At 45.9% G+C, this 12300-nt stretch overlaps 1 protein-coding gene across 26 annotated transcripts in view; it reads right to left on the bottom strand.

Annotated features, from left to right (window-relative positions):
* Clip1 (CAP-Gly domain containing linker protein 1) overlaps positions 1–7553 on the bottom strand; it is a 118434-nt gene extending 110881 nt beyond the window's left edge. For 10 of the 26 annotated variants that reach the window (XM_031337840.1, XM_031337843.1, XM_031337839.1 and 7 more), the window contains exon 1: positions 7131–7354. The gene's annotated coding sequence lies outside the window, so the exon portion shown is untranslated. Of the gene's footprint in view, positions 1–3584; positions 3722–6466; positions 6743–7130; positions 7355–7442 lie in introns of those variants that run through there. The other 16 variants (XM_031337856.1, XM_031337850.1, XM_031337857.1 and 13 more) reach the window with 7 other exon arrangements.
* Between the last annotated feature and the right edge of the window lie 4747 nt (positions 7554–12300).

A 12300-nucleotide genomic window follows, 5' to 3' on the forward strand; every position in this document is an offset into this window, starting at 1 on the left:
TGGGGGGGGGGGGCCGCTGGGGAAAGGAAAATGACTAAATTTTTGCTTTTAACCTGCCTTATATGAACAGATAGGTTTCTCTAGAGCAGGGTTTGAACTTGTTTTTTTTTTCTCCACTTGATATCTGGGCTAGTCCATCCCATAGCAGATGTTTGATAAATGCCTGATGAATATATGATTTAAACATAGGTGACAGGCCAAATATGATGGTACGTGGCTATAATCCCAGCACTAAAGAGGCAGAGGCAGTCTGGTTCACACCAAGCTCCAGGACAACTAAGGCTGCTATATGATAAGATTCTATTTCAAACAAAATGAGACAAACCAAAAATAAGGCTGAGGGGGCATCTCAGTAAAGCTTCGGCCACATAAGCCATAAGGACCTAAGTTCAGTCCCCAGAATCAATATTTAAAAACAAATAAAAAGAAAGCAATGACCCACACTTGTAATCTCAGAGCTGGAGAGACAGAGGCAGGTAGATCCTCAAGTCTCCCTGACTAGACAGCCTGGACTAATTGGTAAGTTCAAGACTAGTCAGGGCCCCTATTTCAAATGAAAAGTAGGGAAGGAGAGTGCCATTCCAGGAATACCAAGATTGACCTCTGACGTTCTCTCCCCCCCCCACCCCCGCCCTCTAAGTAAGTAGTTTTTTTAAGGGGCTGGAAAGATGACTCAGTGGTTAAGAGCACTGACTGCTCTTCCAGAGGACCTTCAATTCCCAGCAACCACACAGTGTGCTCACAACCATCTGTAATGGGATCTGATGCCCTCTTCTGGTATGTCTGAAGAGAGTGACATTGTACTCATATATATAAAATAAATAAATCTTTTAAAAAATGTTTTTAAAAAGTTGTTGTAAGCAGGGGAGGGCTGGAGAGCCAGCTCAAGGTTAAGAGTACTGCTGCTCTTCAGACTTAATTCTACACTCATTTGGAACTCACAACCCTCGGTATCTCCAGTTACAGGGGATCTGACCCCTACTTCTGGCCTCTACAGTCACAAGAATGCACATGGTATACATAGACAAACACAAACACTCATATACACAGGTAATACTCAAATCTTTTACTAGTAAAAAAACAACAGAATCAGTTTGAGGCTGGAGATAGTTCAGAAATCAAGAGTGCACACTTTCCATGCGGAAGAGCTAAGTTTGTTTCCAAAACCCATGCCCAGTGACTCACCACCACCTAAAACGCTATCTTGACCAGATCCAACATTCTCCTCTGGCCTCCGCAGACAGTGCTCTTACATGCACAAATTCACTCTTGTGCACACACAAGAGCACATACACATATTTTTTCAAGTGTTAAACCAAAAGTCTTCAAGGGCTGGGCATGTAGCTTACCAGTAGACACACTTGCCTAGCAGACAAGATCCTGGCTTCAATCACAGGTCAGGGCTCTTCAACTGACTGATGGAACCAATAAGGGCTGTTCACATTATTTTTTGGTTTGGTTTAGTTTTGGTTTGGTATTTCAAGACAGAATTTCTCTATATACTCAAGGCTGTCCTAGAACTTGCTTTGTAGACCAGGCTGGCCTCAGGCTCAGAGATCTGCTTGCCTCTGCTTCCCGAGTGCTAGGATTAAAGATGTGAGCCACCACTGCTTAACCTTTTCTTTTTCTTCTCTCTCTCTCTCTCTCTCTCTCTCTCTCTCTCTCTCTCTTTAAAGACAGGTTCTTACTATGTCAACTAAGCTGGTCTAGAATTCACAGGGATCTGCCTGCCTCTGCCTCCTGAGTACTGGGATTAAAAGATTGCAATACCATGCCCAGCTTTCATATTGTTCCCACCCCACAAAAAAAAAAAAAAAAAAAAAAAAAAAAACTAAAAAATATCCCTACTATCATTATTTTTTTCCTGAAAGGAAATAAAATATTTCAAGATCCTTCATGAGTTGAAGAATGTGTAGGGCCAGAAAGATGTCTCAGTGGGTAAGGGCCAAGCCTAGTCACTCTAGTGACTGGCTTCATCCTTCTGGTCCCCAGAAACCACATGGTGAAAGAAGAAAACCTTCTCCCCTTCACTGTCCTCTCTAGTGGTTTGAATGACTGTGACTCCCACAGGCTCAGGTATTGGAGCACTTGGTCCTCGGGTGATGCTGTTTGGGGAAGTGGTGCAGCATCACTAGGGGTGGGCTTTGAAAGTTACAGCCTCAGCCCACTTCCAGTTTGCTTCATGCTTCAGTGAAGATGTGATCTCTCAGCTTTCTGCTACTGCCCCTGCTGCCACACTCCTCGGCCATTATAGACTCTCCCTCTGGAAGCATAAGCCCAAACTCTCTTCTCTAAGTTGACTTGGTCCATCACAGCAGCAATAAAGTAACTAACAAGTCCTCTGACCTCCACATTCATGCTGTGGCATGCGTGTGCGATGAGAGCACACACAGAGACACATGCACTCACACACACAGAGGTAAAGTAAAACAAAAATAATCTGTGCAGTCCGGAAGGAAAAAACTAATCAGAGTTGCCTTTCTGCTGTACATCAAACCCAAATTCCAGATGATTTAAACACCCTCAACATCTGGATCCTTGGGCCCTCAGCTTGAAAAATAGCTTTGTAAATCAAGGACTTGTCACTTCCAAGTGTCAAAAATGGGCAGACTCTTCAACTGGGATTTAATCCAAGCTTAGAAATAAGTCAGAGAGAATACGAACACCAAATTGCATAATTCAAGTTAGAAGCACACAGAGCCATATGATTACATAAAACTTAAGGAAGCAAAATGCCTTGTCCTAGCCTCATGAAGATTCCTAAGAAAAGACACAAGAGACAGATGAAAACACAGGCTTCCCCAGGGACTAAAATGTCTGACAGGCTTCCCAACAGGGATTTTGTAACAAGATTATTTCCTCTTTTCAAGGACTTTGCAAAAAATTCTTTTAAGATGTTGTTGCTGGACCACAATAGACAATTAAAAAAAAAAAGACCCACCCACTGAGTTACTGCTAATGGAATCTGTCCTCCTAGAAGTGCCAGATGGAGACTTAAGGGGAAAAAAAGCTCTTTATTAATTGTGGCCAAGATTCCTCGGTACTTCATGCAGGGTCCAGGATATTAACCCAGATGTCCTAGCCAAATTCAAGGTTGGTTAAGTACAATCTGCCAAACTATAAAAAAAAAGTGGTGGTGGGGGGGAGCGCCTTTTGTACCCTGATTACAATCTGAAGAGGTCACTCTTCCCTAAAGTTCCTGTACATTACAGTCAGCCAATGACTCCATTTAGAGAGAACTATAATGAAAACGTTGATTTAGAATGTATGCATTGCCAGGCAGTGGTGGCGCACGCCTTTAATCCCAGCACTCGGGAGGCAGAGGCAGGTGGATTTCTGAGTTTAAGGCCAGCCTGGTCTACAGAGTGAGTTCCAGGACAGCCAGGGCTATACAGAGAAACCCTATCTTGAAAAAAAAAAAACAATGTATGGATTATTGAGTTCCAACTATATGAGAAATATACCCTAGTATTTATTAAAAATGTATAAGATGCCATAATAAAGCTTCCCTGAACTGCTATCTAAAAAATTCACATACAGAGTATTATAGAGACTATTTTTCAATCAAGATTAAGAATACTTACATAAAAGTTTATGTTAAACTGGGTTTGAATCAGCAGCGCAGTGGTGGTGCACACCTTTAATCTAAATTCCTCTTCTGGCCTCCACAGGCTAGCATGCACATGGTCCACAGGTATACATACTCAACAGGAAGGTAGTGCTGGAAATATAGATTGTATGAAACTCTAGGTTTAATCTCGTGTGTGTGTGTGTGTGTGTGTGTGTGTGTGTGTGTGCACAGGAGGAGTCAAGACCATATGTCAAGTACTGGGCTAGCCAACTTTTGACCAGCCACTAACTTAATGTTCTTTTGCCAAGGTATTCTGCACATTTATCAAAATAACATAAGCTAGGGTTCAGTTCTTACTCTGCATTCACTAGCAATAAGACTTCTTTTTTTTTTTTCAAGACAAGGTTTCTCTGTAGACCAGGCTGGCCTCGAACTCAGAAATCCGCCTACCTCTGCCTCCCAAGTGCCAGGATTAAAGGCGTGCGCCACCACTGCCCGGCTAACACAAACTTGATCACAACAGAAATCTGGGCATGGTAGTCAATGTTTATAATCCAAACTGCAGCAGAGACTGAGGTAGGAGCTGAGCAGGACAACATACAATCCCCCACATCCCCTGCCCCAACTCAGGAGGCTAAGCCAGGAGGATTGAGTTCCAGGTTAGCCTACTGCACAGCGAAATCCTACCTCAAAAAAAAGATAAGTGGGGAAGCGGGATGTGCATAGAGCTGCCTGGTGTTATGTGTTCAACCTCATCTCCAGGATGGATGGATAGACAGATGGATGACATGTTAAATTATTCTGAGTCTTTCAGTATCTTAAATATTTTCAGGATAACAGTTTGTAAGGCTTTAAATTATCTGTCCTCCAAGCTCCCAATATCAAAGCCTTTGAGCTTCTTGGTCCCTCTTCCATATGATCCCCATTTCTTTTAGGGACCAACATCCTCTAACTTTTCATACCTACTCAAGTCATATTCTCAGCTGGGTCTCTTGAAACCCTATCTGAAATTCCTACAACTTTAACCATTATTTCCAAGACTTCATATTGCTTCTCCTCTGGTTTGTAACACTTTTTTCTTTATCACTTATGACATTCTAGCATGCAGCATACTTATACTTAATCTGCTTATCGTCTGTCTTTCAAGTGGAAGAAAACTACGGAGAGAATAAAGATTGGTCACTCTATTCGGGGCTGTCACCAGCATCCAGAAGGGCATGTGGCACAGGAAATGGCTCCATAAGTATCTGTGGTGTGAATACTGAGTAGAGCTCATTACACAGACAGACAGACATACCACAGCTCCATAAACAGCCACCGGAGGGACCAGAACACTTCAACAATACTGAAATAAGAACAGGCGCGCTGAGACTAATAACACCGGCCCTTATGTTTATTTCTTTTTGGGATTTTTTTGTTTGTTTTTCTCTCTCAGACAGGGTTTCTCTGTGTAGCCTTGGCTGTCCTAGAACTCACTCTGTAGACCAGGCTGGCCTCGAACTCTGTTTATTTCTTTTTCATGTCAAAGAACAACTATAAGCCAGGCAGTGATGACACCTGTCTTTAATCCCAATACTTAGGAGGCAGAGGCAAGATGATCTCTGTGAGTTCAAGGCCAGCTTGGTCTACAGAGTAATAAATTCCAGGACAGTCAAAACCACACAAAGAGACCCAGTCTTGAAAAACCAAAACTAAAATAAAAATTAAAAATACTAATTTTTAGAATGTATTAAATTTCTTAAAGACAAGAACCAGGTTGGCTTATTTTTGTGCTCAACCACGACTGAAAAAGCAGAGAATGGCAAAATCCTCATGTTCAGAGATACTACAAAAGTTTCCACCTAGTTTCAATGTTTACTACCTCTTTAATCCAGGTCTAGTAGAAAGCCTAACCACTTCCTCTGAACCTCAACAAGGGTCCTAAGCTCTCAGCTGAGCAATCACCCACTTCCTTGGCTTTCATAATGTCCAGCTTTGCCTTTTACCATTGATTCACTGTCCTAACAAAATAACTAAGCAAGACTGAAGTACAACTCCTGACAACATCACCTATCGGCTGTGACTCTGACCTTTCAGGGCCCTCCCTGTAAAACGAGGATGACAGCAACCTCCCTAGGTTGGATGGCTTACACATGACAAAAAAAAAAAAAAAAAAAAAAAAAACCCACACTTGCCCAGAGCCTGGTCATAAGAAGCCCCCAATAAACCCTAATTGTTATTATTTCAAGAGAAAGAAATGCCCCAAGGCTGAGGAGCAACATCCCTGAGGATACTTGCAAAAGATTATCATTAAGCCTAGAAGCCAAACACTGCTCTCCTGACTGGGGGCCACTGTTAGGAATAATAATCATAAAATCCTAGAGTCAGAATCACCAAAGCAGCACAGCGTAAATATTAACAGAGTCTCAGAGGCAGGCACAGAACTGGCCTAGAAGAGGAACAGGCTAGGCTGCTGAATCACAGAAAAATGAAAAAAGGAAATTACAGAATCATGTCCACTGTCTTTATAAATAAATTAAATAGAAAGAAACAGTAACTGGCGCGCAAGTTCTTGCTAAAAATGGGTATGCACGTGGATTACAGACTTAACGTGTCATTTCTTCGTACCCGAGAGGTGGGGCTGGGCAGGGAGGAAGGGGGGTGGGTGGTGCACGGTTTCTGCCAGATGGAAAAGCCACATGAAGTGGAGAGACTATGGGATTTCAGGGCAGGACTCCAGATTCACAATCCGACATTCTGCTGTCCTCACGAATAACCCAAGACCTCCAGATCCCTGACAAACCACAAGGCTCTGCTTTTAAGATAGTCGCTCCCCCCCAACCCCAACCCCCACCCCGAACAAGTGTCATCTGTCTTCCGCGCCAACCCCCGACCGCGCTGGCAGGTTCGGGTTACCGTGCAGCGGTGATTTCAGAGATCTGGCACCCCGCGTCGCCTTTCTACCTTCTCAGAGAATCACAGCCCAAGGGTCTGAAGGAAAACAAAAGCCCAGGGCCCAGCAGGCAGGGAACGGGGCCACCCCGGGCCCGGCCGAGCCCGAGCGACACGGGGCAAGGGCGCCCTCCATGCCCGCTCGCGGACACCCGGCGTCCCGGGCCTGCCCGAGGAAGGCTCGGGTGGCGAGTGGCGGGCGGCGTCCGGGGCAACAGGTCGAACCGGACCCGCGGCCTCCAGCAGCGACGGAGCTGTCCCCGGAACCTCCCCGTCCAGAGCTGAGGAGGGGACCCGGGCTCCTCAGAGCGCGGTTCCGGGGCAAGGAGTCCACGCTCCATCTTGAGGCGGCGGGAGGAAGGCCAGGCCCGGGCCGCGGCTGACCTGACAGGGCCGGAGGCGCGCGGCTCGCGGCCAGCCTTCCCCACCGCGCTCCCTCCTCGCGCCCGCCACCCTCACGGCAGGCACGGCGGCGTCCGCGTCTCCTCAAGCCGCGGTCCGGCTGCGTGGCGGGAGCCTGAGGCGAGCCTTCCCTCCCAGCGGTTTCCCCCGACCCCGGGCGGCGGGAAGGAGAGGAAGGGTGGGACGGCGAGGAAGGGGAGAGGAGGCCCGCCAGCGCTTCGCTCACCGCCTGGGACGCCGCCGCCGCCGCCGGTCGCCGTCACCTGCCTCCCAGCAGCAGCAGCAGCAGCAGCCGCCGCGGCCGCCGCCTCCCGCCTCCCCGGCTCTTCGGCTCGGGGCGGGGAAGAGAACGTGACGCGCTGCCGCCGCCGCCGCCGCGGGGCCGGGAGAAGACGCCACGCCGCCCCTCCCCGCGCCCGGGCCGCTGCCGCCCGCGAGCTCGCCGCTGCCGCCGCCCCTTTGTCTGCGCGCCCCCCGTTGCGAGCCCCTATATCCTCCCGAGTCCACCGCGATAAGGAGCAAGATGCCCGGAACCGACCGAGTGGCCTGCAGCCGCGGGTGCCCTGGCATTTTAGGCTTTCCCCCTGCTTCCTAGCAAAGTGTGCCCAGAATTTGCAAGTCACCCCGGAAGGCTACCCGTCGACCGGACTGCCGCTGGGATGGGATGGGGTGCGGTTGGAGACGGGGTGGGGTGGTGGGGTAGGGGTGGAAGCTGATTGATTTCATTGACCTCCCCCTTCCCGCCTAGAGCAGGCTGATAAATCCTTTGCCACAAGCTAGAAGGGAGATGATGCCCATGTGCAAGCTAAGCTTGGGATGAACGGTCTCTGCTCTCCAGGAAATCACTGAGGGGTTAAAAAAAAAAAAAAATCCTTTGAGACAAGCCCAGGGCTGCAGCCCGTTAGTTTAAGAAAAGCGCCTTTTATTCACCCCAGTCGTTTTGGACCGAAGCCCAGGTTAATGTCCCGTCCGAGTTCCTCCCCAAGTAGGGATCCCCTTGTAAAGCTTTTGAAAGGGCCTGGAGAGGACGCTGCAACAGCCGGCTCCGGGCTGCGCTAGCAGAGGGTGGCCAGCATTTCGTTCCCATGGACCATAGCAACCCCACAAGTTTTGCAGCTCCAGGCAGTAATCTACAGCTGTTGGAAACCCAGGTTTCTGCAGTGACTCATGGATGTGGAGGGGGCCACAGGCTTCCTCCTCCTTACCAGTAGGAGAAAATATTCCGGAGGGTGACCTCCCTTGTTGACCCTTATTCAAAACATCATTGTGTCTGGACAAACAGGCACGCAGAGAGCCCAGGAAGGGCATTCCACTGGGAATGCACAAAGTTCTGAACAAAGTAAATTTATCTGCAGACCCTTCGGTTCATTTAAGCCTTAAATCACACACACACAATAATCTATTATTCCACCTGAGCCTGATATGTGAGCTCCAAGGCCAAGAGGTGAGATAGTAGCCTTAGAACCCAGAATTCATTACTACTTAGACAGGCAATACTTACCCGCTGATCTGAATACAATTCAACTCTGCTCTTCCTCCCTTGGTGTTTCCACACAGGGTTTCTGTGTGTAATAAGCCCTGGATGTCCTGGAACTCTGTAGACCAGGCTGGCCTTGAACACACAGAGATTTCCCTGCCTCTGGACGGCCAGGGCTACACAGAGAAACCCTGTCTTAAAATATAATAATAATAATAATAATAATAATAATAATGCCAGGTGTATTGGTATGTACAGTTTTTGTTGTTGCTGTTTTTTGTTTTGTTTTTGTTTTTCGAGACAGGTGTGCACAGTTTTATACTAGCCTTCAGGAGACAGAGGCAAGTAAATTTCTGAGGTTGAGGCAAGCCTGCTCTACATACCAGCCAGGGCTATATGAGACCCTGAGATCCTGTCTCAAAAACAAAACAAATTATAACAGGGCGAAGTGACATGGATAAACATGTTTGCTGCACAGACCTGGAGATCTGGATTTAGACCTCAAACCCACAGTGGAGTAATCCCCCCCACCCATGATAGAGTGAAAAAACTGACTTCCAATGGTTGTCTTCTGATCTCCACATATACTGCATGCACACCCTACTCACACATATATGCAGACACATACAGACAATCACACACATGCACACAGATAATAAATAAACTGTTATAAAAAGAAGAGAACAACAGTACACTTAATTAAAAAGCAGTCTTGAAGCTGGACAGTGGTGGCACATGCCTTTAATCTCAGCACTTGGGAGGCAGAGACAGGCAGATTTCTGAGTTTGAGGCTAGCCTGGTCTACAGAGTGAGTTCCAGGACAGTCAGGGCTACACAGAGAAACCCTGTCTCGAAAAAACAAAAAACAAACAACAAAAAAAGTATTCTTGTACTAGGACTACAGCTCAATAGTTTAGTGATTAACTAGCCTATCTAAAGCTCTGGCTTCAATCCCCAGTGAAGGTGAGAGATATTCTCAAGCCAGACATCAAGGCTCAGACTCTTAACTGAGCCACTGAGGAGCCTAAGGCAAGGCAATCACCCTGAGTTCAAGGCTAACCTGGTCTACATAGTTCTTTCCAGGCCAGTGAGAATCTATCTCAAAATAAAATTTTGAAAATGCTTTACATGAGGCCCGTCACTCTATAGACCAGGTTTGCCTTAAACTCACAGAGGTTAAGCTGCCTCTGCCTCCAGAGTGCTGGGATTAAAGGTAGTCACTGCCACCACTGCCTGGCTGATTTTGATCTTTTAACATTTGACTCTGTGTGTATGTTCGAAGTTCAGAGAAAAACTTGAGGGAGTATGTTCTAGTTTACCATGCGTATTCATTCACTCTAGTGATCAAATTCGGGTGGCTTGTAGAAAAGTACCTTCACATTTGTTTAGACAGGTTTTTACTCTAACCCTATCTGTCCTGGAACTTACTATGCAAACCAGATTGGCCTCAGACTCGCAGAGATCCAACTGCCTCTGCCTCCCTGGTGCTGTAATTAAAGCTGTGTATTAGCATACCCAAGTCACTGGATTGTCTTGACTCAAGTTTTTCACAAGCTAGGCATGAGCTAGACACAAGCTAGAACTAACGCCCCTCCTGCCTCTGCCTCCTAATCTTTGGCATCACCTGTATTCACCACTGGGCAGGACAGAGACAGAGTCTTGGGCTACAAACAAGAGAAACAAAGACACATCTCAGATTGACTATTTCTAACCAAAAATTAATTGTATCACTAAAACCAGATGAGAATGCAATTTTATAAGCAATGCTGCTAGTGCTTGTTTTAGAGACATTCCTTAAAAAGTAAAAATCTATTGGGGTGGTAGTGGCACATATCTTTAATCCCAGCACTCAGGAGGCAGAAGCAGACAGAGCTCTGAATACAAGACAAGCCTGGTCTCCAGAACGAATTCCAGTATAGCCAGGCCTATACAGAGAAACACTGTCCTGAAAAACCAAGGGAAAAAAAAGTAGAAATGATGAAAGAATGACAAACTGCTGTTTAGAGTCCCAGGATCAGCTCTCAAAGAGAACCATCCAATGACCACAAAAGCACCAGTCAGCTAACAAAGAACAGCAGCAGGCACACTCCAGGCCTTCTGAGTGGATGAGGGCTCTGAGTACAGGCTGCTTTATAACGTGGAGGTTGACCAAAATCACTTACGAAGTTGCCACCACATTTTTAAGATTCTGTGCCTTTTTAAAAATTCAGCAAGGCAGCCGGGCGGTGGTGGCCCATGCCTTTAATCCCAGCACTTGGGAGGCAGAGGCAGGCAGATTTCTGAGTTCGAGGCCAGCCTGGTCTACAGAGTGAGTTCCAAGACAGCCAGGGCTACACAGAGAAACCCTGTCTCAGAAAAAAAAAAAAAAAAAAAAAAAAACAACAACAACAAAAATCAAGGAAGGCAAGATACCTGTGAAATCAGTGCTGGATGCAGTAGTTCTGATCAATGAATGTATTTTTGAGGGCACAAAAAAAAAAGTTGAGACCTCCTTCCACAACATCAAACACACTCAAATACACAGGGACACATACTCACAGCATTCCCACCAGAAGTGGGGCTTTTTTTAAGTTTTGTTGTTGTTGTTGTTCACAGCAGAAGTATTTGAAATAATAAAAAATTGAGAACAGATGAAAACTCTTAGCACAGCATCACAGCACTGGGAAGTCAGAGGAAGTGGATCTCTGAGATCCACAGAGGTCTACCTAGTGAGTTCCACACCATGAGACCCTGTCCCATAACAGATAAGTAAATATGCAAGTTTTTAACAGTATATTCACAGTGCAGTTCCTCAAAATGTTAAACAGAATTCCCATGTGATCCAGCAATTGTACTCAGAGGTATAGTACCAAGAGAAATTAAAACACGTGTTGCAGGGCTAGAGAAATGGCTCCGAGTTCTAGAATATGGGCTGCTCTTCTAGAGGACCAGGATTCAATTCCCAGCACCCACATGGCAGCTTACACCTGTCTGTAACTCCAATTCTAGGGCTCTAACACTCACACACACACACACACACACACACACACACACACACACACGCATGCAGGCAAAACAGCAATGAACATAAAATTTTTTTAAATATACATACACACAATTATATATGTGTGTGTGTGTGTGTGTATGTGTGTGTGTATGTATGTGTGTGTATATATATATACATGAAAAAGAAAACACATGCTGTAAAAAAAATGTATACAACTGTCTGGGAATGCCTGATGGTAGGTGATGGTGCACCCATTTAATCCCAGAACTCGGAAGGCAGAAGTAGGTGGTTCAAGGCTGGCCCCGGTGGCAAATTGAGTTCCAGGACAGCCGTAGATACACAGAGAAACCCTGTCTCAAATGTGTGTGTGTGTATATATATATATATATATATATATATGTGTGTGTGTGTGTGTGTGTGTGTGTGTGTATGTGTGTGTATACACATACAATATATATATACATATACATATGTATATTATATATATATTAAAATAAAACAAAAACAAACCAACCAAACATCTTGGTGATCTAGCTGTAGGGGCAAGTGCCTGTAAGTCCAGCCCTCTGAATGTGGAAGGAGGAGGATTACATAGTCTAGACTGGCCTGGGTTACATAGCAACTTCTAAATTTAGGATAGGCTGGCTTATCAAGTGACACCCCATCTCAAACTAAGCAAAGTAAACATTCATGGCAACATTACTCATAAGAATGCAAACAGAAATATTTCCAACTGGTGGGTGGGAAGGCAAGATACGAAAATATGATATACATCCACATGTTAAAAATGATTTAAATTTTTCTCTAAAGGTCCCTGTCACGGACCGGGATTTCTCGCGGGGGCCCCTTGTTGAGACCGGGACGAGGGATTCGGCTTTGACAAACAGACTACACACGGGTGGTGTAAAATCTGAGTGTATTTCTTTTAAAATA

This window comes from Mastomys coucha, unplaced genomic scaffold, assembly GCF_008632895.1.
Source record: "Mastomys coucha isolate ucsf_1 unplaced genomic scaffold, UCSF_Mcou_1 pScaffold22, whole genome shotgun sequence".
Classification (NCBI taxonomy): domain Eukaryota; kingdom Metazoa; phylum Chordata; class Mammalia; order Rodentia; family Muridae; genus Mastomys; species Mastomys coucha.